A 9,586-nucleotide genomic window follows, 5' to 3' on the forward strand; every position below is an offset into this window, starting at 1 on the left:
CCTGCACCGCTGGAAACGCCTCCAGCTCTTAAAGACAAACGCTCGTGTCGCTTTATTTGAAGCACAGACTTCGTGAGATTAAAGTACTTTATTCTGTAACGAGGGGTGTCTCCATCCCAACTGCTGCACGTTGCCAGGGCTGGCAGGGCTGCTGTTACTGAAATCTCCACCATCAACATGTTTAATACGATTAATAAGAGGCTTTCCCTGAGAGAGCCGCTCTTTTTTTGCAGACATCGAGTTACTCCTTATTCAAACCACAGATCTGAGCAGACTAGTTGTGCCTTTGTAAGAATGAGAAGGAATCGAGGGGGAAGGAATATTAATGCATCTCTGCTCTGGATTTCTGAATAGCTGTAGGCTTAAACTTCTGCATAATTTCTGCGTTAAGGTTAAACATTTTCACTACAAAGGAAATTCCAGGAACATCATAATATTGCAAAGCAAAAATATTTCCTAGAACAAAGCGAGGAACCATGAAGATAGATAGTAATATGAACCACCCACCGAGACAGCCGTTACCTTTGGAAATTCTTGCTGCGTGTCTTTTACTGCAGGTCTTTTAAAAGCTTTATTTGCAACTTTGAGAATTCCCCAGTGTATTGCTTGCTCCTCTCTCTAGTATATCTGAATTTCTAATGGTATAAAAATGTTCTGAAATTCCAAGAGCCTCCTTAAGTTGTGCTGAATCTGCCTCTGAATGCTGGAAATTTCTTAACAGTGAGTAGTATTTAGAGGAGTAGTGCTCTTAGATATCTACCTTTAATCTCAGTATGAGTTGCCCAAACTCTTGATGGAATTACTCATGGACAGATTCTCTTCTGACCAGAGCACCACATGAAAGCTCGCACATACACAGACGACATCCAGCTGTCTTGTATCATTGCAGTGGTGGAAAGCAGCAATGGAGCTAAGTCAGAAGCCTTCAAAACTCCACTTAAGAGCTGTATATTAGGAATTCCTAAATAGATACTGTCCTGTCTTCTACTTGTCACACTATCAGAAGCCGGTGTCACGAATACATTCCATCATGCTCCTGGGGTAATTATGGCCATCAGAAAATATCTCCTTGTGTGCTCTGGAAGGACAGAAACAAACTTCACGCTGAGACCCCCGCAATAAGGATCGCAACGTGTCTCCCGTGGAAGCACGTGGGGCGGTGGAACGGGACCAGCTCCTGTATCTGGCTCCGGAGCGACCTCGTGTGGCAGGAGCCGGGAATGGCGCTGGTGGCTGCGGCGGTTTATTTTCTCACTTAACACTTAGTTAATAGGAAGGGTGGTGAAGGAAGAGGAAGCGGGCATCATAAATAAATAAATAAATACAGCAGGTCCATGATGGCAAATCCCCCGATGTATTTAAAGGCTTCTTTCAGCATTTATTAGCGATCCTCCACGGAACACGGAAGGTCTGCAGGCCCTTGCAGCAGTGAGCGCTAGAGGGCAGCGTCCACGATGCAACGGGCGGCAGAGCTCCGTGCTGCCGGGGGATCGCAGGTGGAGCAGGATGGGAAGGGGACGAGATAACGTCTTAAAATGACACATTTTGGTGCGAGAAGTCCTCGGAATGCACAGAGTAGGTGGGATGAGTGCTGGAAGTCGGAACTGGTTGGAGCTGACCCTGACGACTGAGCTCATCGACCTCTGGGGGGGTTAATTCTGCAGAATATTGTGTGTCTTCATCTACAGCGTGTAGTAGGAAGTGCTGAGAAGAACAGCTGTAAGGGGAGTTCCACTTCCTTTGAGCTGACAGACAAATGGCACTTGGTGCAGCATCCTCTGCTCTTGCCAGCTGAGTGTTAGTGACCAGAAAGTGCAGCCTGGGGAACAAGCAGAGCAGTGTGCGGGGCCTGAAAGGCCTCATTCATGCAGCAGCCCGCAGGATCTTGTGCGACATTGTCTGGTGTGCGTCAGCTTTGTGAAATTCGTACTCCACATCTTTAAGAAAAAAGAAGAAGAAGAAGAAAAAGAAGGAACGTTGGCCTTCTCTTCTTCGTTTACACTTCCAAATAGTCTGTCCAAAAGATTTAGTTGTCGGTCTCATGCTTGGGGCTCACACACTGGGAGGCCACTGGCACAATATTTTGGCCAACGTGCTCTGTAAAAAGTAACAAGTAGCATTCTTTCTATACGTTTTGAATTTTAAGGTGATTGTATTTGGTATCACTTCGTGTAGCCTAAGTAGAAAGACTGCAAAGCAGGTATCATTCAGATTCCTAGGAAGATTTCTGCAGATAAAGTTTTCTTTTACGCAGCTCAAAATCTGGGCCAGAATGCGCATGCTGAAATAACGTAACCAAATCTTATGCTTAGGAATTGATGGTTTCTAGGAGGCACTTCTCCTCTCCAGGGTCTGTGAGCAGAATTAGAAAAATAATGCTTAGTAACTGAGCTGTGTGTTACTTTGTATCATGAAGCAGCAGCAGATGCCTGAAGGAGGATGCCAGGCTCAAAGAGGAATGATAACTGAATGCAATAAAGAACATTTTTCTCTTTATCAAAAGGGGCAGCACATACCTCTAATACAACAGAAGCAATCAGGTTAATTATTGGCCTGTGTCACAAAGTGCCACACGCTGAGCTATCAATCTGTCTTTCTAGGTAGCAGGTGGTCTGAGCATCAGCATCATTTCCTATCATACCTGGGAGGTTCTTGGCACCTTCTTTTTCTCCTTCCAACCAGGAAACAAATGGGTGATAAAAACTGTGTATCTCGATACCTAAAATCAATACTGTTAAATGTAGTCACTTAGAATCCATATGCCTGTCATGTATCTTAGCATAAAAGCCTGCCTCTGAGCTGCAGCCAGGACACGCCTAATCACAAACAGCTGGAAATATGGTGCCATCATAAGAGGGCAGAGCAACACAACTTTTCATTCACCTTCCCATAAACTGCATGCAAGACAACGAGTCAAGTCAAATTAGTGCTCGTATCTCATCTATGTGCCCTGGAAAGCAATTTAATTCTTGTTTCTGCAGTGCGCGTTTACAAGTGGCTAAAATCGCTTGTTCATCTCAGCAATTGTGTTTCAGGGAGCAGAAGCAGAAGCTGCCTGAGGTTAGAGCCCATGGCAACGGCTGTCCCGGCTTAATGTAATTAACACTGCTATAGCTAAGGCATGCTTGTCCTGCTATTGAGAAAGAAAAATCCAGATTGCTTAGGGCACTTTGATATCTGATTGCTTGTGGCATGCAAGCAACTGCAAATATCACATATTAAACCCAGTATCTTACTTTTTACCACGATAGAACAACTGATTTGTCATTAGAGTCCAGTTCCTGGCTGAATGAGAGTGGCACAGGTCAGCACGGTGCTGTTTAGCTCCTGATAGAAGAATGAAATAAGGAGATAGTTTGATACTTGCTGTGATCAATCATACCCCAAGGCACGACATCTTGATTCTTCCCCAGTTCATTCTTGATGCTGGTGCCCAGGGAACAGCACCTATTCTGTTCTTTGACTTGATTTCCAGAAACCCGGAAGGAAAAATACAGGAGTAACCTTCCCATGTTCTTCTGGAACCATTTTTGTATATCTCCAATAATATAAATAATCTTGTAAGTGATATAAAACATTTCCAAAAAACATACGTTGAAAGCATGAAGCATTCGAGATCCTCTGCCCAAACAGACTCCTGCCTTCCCTCCCTCTCCACATTTTGGTGAGAGCTCAGGCAGCCTCATCATTTGGATAATTAGAGGCTGCCAGATGGCTGCAAATATGTTCACAATCCTTCGCATCCAGTTCCTCCTATCTGGCACCCTTATTGCTCTACCTTGTAGCAAGCACCAGGTCTGTTCCGATCTGAAGAATGTCCCTCTGCTCTCTTGATCTAAATTGTCACCTTTAGGGTTTTTTCCTCTTCAAATGTTTAGTGTCAGAGAATGGTTCCCTACAGTTGTGTTGTTTAGTTAATAATGTGTCCCTTCCTGTTTATAGGCATCAGCTTCCTTGACACCAGAGCTGCTGTCATTGAGCATAGGATGACACAGATTGCCTGCAGAGAATCACGAGGGCAGAGCAGCTTCATCCTATTTTGAGAACAGAGATCTCCTGCTGCCCTTCGCATGGGGGTAAGTGGCACACAGGACGAGGTGATTCATCCCGAGTCACGCTCCGAGGAACTGCCAAAGTCAGCACTTGCATGGCAATTCTGGGTTAAAAATGCTAGTCCTGCTCTCCTCCTCCTCACAGAATCACAGAATCAGAACATCTTGAGTTAGAAGGGAACCACAAGGGTAAAAAACAAATTAAGTTTTGCAAAATGTAATTTTTCTATTTTTAAAAACTCATAGTTACTGAATTGCATTTTCATGCTGGAAGGTAACCATGATCCTATTATTTCATACCTCAAAGCTGCCCAAGTCCTGGGGCTGAAGACCATAAAATCACAGCAGAAACCAAGGGAAGACAGAGGAAACTGCAGTCTGTGCAGGGATCAATAAGCAACCTGGATTTGATGACAGCTCTGTTAAAAAACAAACTTCTTGAGAAATCAGCCTTCTTATTACATAAGATGAGGAGGCTGCTGCTGCAAACCACTATTTCCCCAATAACAGTCACATTTCTCTGTGATTTTGCTCCTGTTGACTAGCCGGTAGGTTAACTTTTCATTGAAAGTGGGGAGGAAGCAGATGGCAGAGGGCAACTTTGCTTATCTTTCTTGAACAAGGAGGAAAACTGATTTTTATAATGATGCATTTGACAGACAGAGGCCAAATGTTATTTTTATGAGCCTATAAGATAAAGACAGGCTTCTTGTTTGCAGAACTTCACCATTTTGTTTCTTTTCAGCAGATAAAACCCTTCAAATTAACCCCGTGACCTATAGATGCTCAGTAAGCAAGTGGCAGAGAGCAGGCATTCAAACCATGGTTTTACAAGAACCTTCATGATTTTGATTGCCACCTCATGATTTCTGGGAAGCATGATGCCCAGATTGATCTGCAAAAAAGGTAGACAGCTCTGAGATTAAATATAGCAGCCCGTGGGCTGGAGGGAAAAGCAGAAGTGGGAGGTTGTTCTGCAGAAATCAAGGGACTTGCTTGTGTTGCAGCACAAACAGTGATGAGACCCGGCCCCTGGGGCATCCCCAGGATTGTCCAACCATCAACCCATCATCCATGCCCATTATCCATGTCCCCAAGTGTCTCCACTGTTCTGAACACCTACAGGGAAAGTCTCTCCACCACCTCCCTCTTCAGCCTGCTCCAAAGCATCACCACTCTTTTGGAGAAGGAATTTTTTCTCATATAGAACCTAACTCCAGACCTGTTGCTGGCTCTCTTAGGCTGCTGATCTTGGCATGCACAGAGTGAATAGATTTTAGAGAAGAAATGTTGATGATAACACTCTTTGGGCTCTCCTCAGATGAAAAGAAACATCCTGCCACCCAGCAGCCAAAGGCATCCTTCAGAATGCTAATTCCCTTCTAGGGCATTCGCGTTTTTGCTCTTTAGATAGCTATGCTATGTGTTCGCTATGACTAAGTCCATCTGTTGCAAGTTAGTCCTTTAAATAATTATGTCCACATCTCTGCTGAGTAGTTCCAATTAATGTCAGTCCTTTGCATATTGTTCAGTACCACACTGTAAAGCCACCAGTTCTTACAGCTCTGAACAATGCCCTCTGTCTGCCCATCATGAGTGTATGAACTCTGTAATTCAAACCACACAGCTCTGAAGTAATTCTTTCTATCAGCCTGTGGGGAGGGATTTCCAGAACTATGTGGCTGCTTTTGGAAAGAGCAATATCCATTTATATGCATAACTCCCAAGGCACCGGTGTCACAGTGATTTGGTCTCCGGCACTTTGAACTCCAACTTCTCTGACCTTTCCCAAACATTCATGGAATTTATACAGAGGAAAAGAACTAGAAAATAGAAAAATAAAATATAAAACCCACAGAACGCCTCCATTTTCTGACAGAGGAGACTCTGGAAAGAACTGTTCCAAGAATTTAAAAAGCAGCTCTCCTGGAGCTTGCTTTCACCCCAGTGGGCCGGAAGCATTTCTTCGTGCTGATTGCTCCGTGCTGAGCACTGGCTGCATAATTTGCTCCACGCGCTCCAGTTCCTGAAAACAAACATGTGAAGGCAGGAGGCAGGATTCCCAGCTCACCAATCCACCTCCTGCAGCCTCCATTGGGCATTTCAGTGCCTCCTGTTCCTGAATCACTCAGGAATACATGCATGTATATATGTCATTTCATGAGAAGAGTGGAACTGCTTTGTTTTCTGATTTTAGGAAGGAGGTGCATAAAACCGGGATCCTCACAGAATCCTAGGAAATAAGGAAAAAATGAAGCTGAGAAGGGAAAGGGCAGGGAGTCTGCACTGAAGGATTTGGGGGGAAATATGATGACATGGAGCCACAGAATATCTCAGCGTTTCCAGGATTGCCTTCCCAAAGGTGAAGGAAATGCACAAATTAAGGTGGGTGAGACCACACTGAGCCACCATAGAGCTGTAATTCCTTGCTCAATAGAGTCCATCTGTCACAGACACAGTGGCAAAGGCAGCAATTAGAACAAAAAAGCAATACATGACAAACTGGAATGAGGAAATGGAGGGAACTGAGAGCAATTAATGGATTAATCTCATGGAGGGCAGAGAATAGCAGGAAAAAAAGGCAAAACAGAAATTTCTGGCTGTCAGCTTTGAGGAAAAAAAAAACTATTTTTGAAGCCATATTTAGAGAAAAGAAATCCTAATCATAGTCCATGGCTTTTACTAGGTTGAGATAATAACGGTGTCCATTATTATGAAGGAAAAAAAGCCAGAAATGTTTAATAAACACTTCTTTTCAGAATTCAGGAAGAATCAAGAGTGGCGTGCCAGAATTACATGGTGATGATGCACTGTTTCCAGTTCATTAGTAACAGATAGCAGCAAGGAGGAAAAATAGCTTATAATGGCCGTGACATGAAACTTTCTTGTCCCTGTTAATCCCTGGGACAAGAACTGGCTCTGATACTGGTTGGTTTTAGGTGTAATCCTAAAACTCAATTCACAGCTGCTGCATCTCTGGCTCTGTGTGCTCACAGGAGAGCAGTCCTCAATGAGCCCTTCTCTGCCTATGCTTGTTATGTTTGAAGCCATGGTTGTGTTCCCAGCAGTGCTCATGCAGGTCCTAAAGATGAGTTTTTTCCCTAGCATTGTTTTATTATTATTATTTTAGTCACTTTTATGGAAGTGAATCTGTTCTGAGGTAAAAAATACAGAACTGGGTTTGGAAAGCAGGTAATTTGTCATGATCTGGCCTTGTTTCCCGAGCAGAACGTGTGGGTTTATAAATCAAGTCTTTTCATTTAATGTGGAAGGGTGTGATTTGTAAATCTCTAATAGAATTTGTAGATCCACAGCAGGGTTAATAAAACGAGACAGATTTATAATTTGGGAGGAAGGTTTGCAAATCCATCAGTGGGGGTGGGAGTCCTATAGGCCAACTCCTACAGCTGTTGAAGGTTTTTATTCTCCATCTCATTTTTAAGAGTGATTTTTTTTAAGCCAATCCGAGAGAACCAGCACATGCAGATGACACTGTTGAAATGCAAACCAAGAAATAGGACTTTTCTTAGGCTTTAGGAGCAAGCCTAGAAAGAGTGGAAATTGAGGAAGGGTTTAGTGCATTTTGGAGTATTAAACATCTATTTTTCCAACTTCTTTTTGCCATCTCAGCATGGGTCAGCTGTTACTGTAAAAACAGCCTGAGTGCTTGCTTCCTGTGGGTACTGTTGAGGAGGTCACAAGGGACAAGTGTAGGCTTTTGTTATCGGCAGCCAGCACTAGAGTGATTTTATCAACACTGGTGGTGTCCTTTCCCAGAATTATGCTAAGGCCTGAAGTTTGGATTTAAGCCCCAAATACTGAAAGGGAAGGAAAGGTAAAAGGCCTGTAGACCTCAAGTCCTTCTGCCTTAAGCCTGCTGCATGGATTGTCTAAGCCCCTGGGCACATGAAGGGTTCTGAGTAGCTCTGGATGCCTCTGGGACATGAAACCTGTGCTCTGTGTGAGAGCAGATATTGGGATCTTGAAGCAGTAAAAGCAACAAAACATCGCCTTTTCATACTGCGGAGTGTTACTGGATATTTAAAGGACATGTAGGAGGGAGCTATGTAATGCAAGGAGCTGCACAACATCCATGCCTTGTGCTCACAGAAGGTGCATCTGGTGGTTGCAGTGTGTGCAATGAGCTGCATGTTCCTGGACCATCCCCACAGCCCCCTCTGGGCCACTCCAGCAGCTCCATGCTATATTTCTCTATTTAATATATGCCATTCATCAGCATGAAAAAGTGTTTGATATTAGCCCTGGAAACATCACTTAATTCTAGTTATGCAAAAAACATTAAGAAAGACGACTTTTTTTTTTTTTCCCTTTAATTTAAAAAATTCTTTTCATCACAGCCTTAAAATCAACCAAAGTAAACAGAGCTGCAACAGACTGGAACAATGTCCCAGAGTCTGTACATATGGAAGGTTCCTTTTACATAAAAATCAGTGCAGTTGTTTTCTGAAACAACCCATTCCGCTCCCCCCTCCTGAATCCCCTTTTCAAGAAGAAAGGAGAAACTGAAATACAATTCAAAGAGGAAAAGAGTAGATCAAGCAACAACAAAATCAGTATCTTGTTTGTAAATATTCCACTGAGCAGTTGCAGCAAAAAAATAGCACCTTCAAAGCCCCTTTGTACAATATATGTGGAAACCAAGGCTTTCCGTGGAGTTAGAGACATGACATGGCATCTTGCTTACAGGTGGGAATTGGCTCCTTCAGCTTCCTCTGTCTGGGCTTGCATACACTTAAGGAAAGAAATCAGTACCTCCAGAAGGTGATTCATCCATCCCCTGCTAAGCATCTGAGATAGTTTAGTCTGTGGAGATACCAGTTTGGGGCAGGGAAATGACTAATGGCAGGGAAAAGGAATCCTGTCCTGACCACCCTGCCACAAAGGCATTTTCATTCCTAAACCACTGACACGCTCTTGGGGAAGATAGGGACCCAGTTCCTTAAATTCCCTTCTGGGATTTTGTGGAAATGTATTTTGCTCGGACTATGGAGGAAGAACCCATATAATTTGTTAGGCATGAGGATTCATTATGGTAAGGGCCAGATTTCCATCTGTTGTCCTCATTTGCACAGTATTTGATCCCTTTGAGTACTGGATGCAGAAAAGTGGAAGAGGAGAATGCTCCCTTCTCATACTGCAAGGTAGACATGAAGGTTGATCTTGGGTAGCCTTGCTACAGCCCACCAAGCTCTTCAGCAAGTGTCATGGCATCCTTCAAATGTCTGCACTGCTTTCAGACCCAACCAACCTCCTAGCAAATAACTAAAACTCTTGAGTCCCTGAGATCCTTTGCTTTGCCAGAAGGCTGGGAGTTGGTTATGGGGTGAGCTGCAGTGAGAGGCAGCTTTGCAAAGTCCCTGCTTGCTTCTTCCCTGCGCCTTTGGCTCACTGCGGGTTCTTGCAGCTCCCAGCCCTCTGAGACTTCTGTTTATTTAGGGCAGGGCCCTGGGTGCTACTCCCCAGCCAGGCCAGGGGGAATGTGGATGGGCAGTGAAGGGCAGCTGGGTTGGGAA

The sequence above is a fragment of the Coturnix japonica genome, unplaced genomic scaffold, assembly GCF_054131305.1.
Source record: "Coturnix japonica strain WE unplaced genomic scaffold, WE-NBRP24 Scf088, whole genome shotgun sequence".
NCBI lineage: Eukaryota > Metazoa > Chordata > Aves > Galliformes > Phasianidae > Coturnix > Coturnix japonica.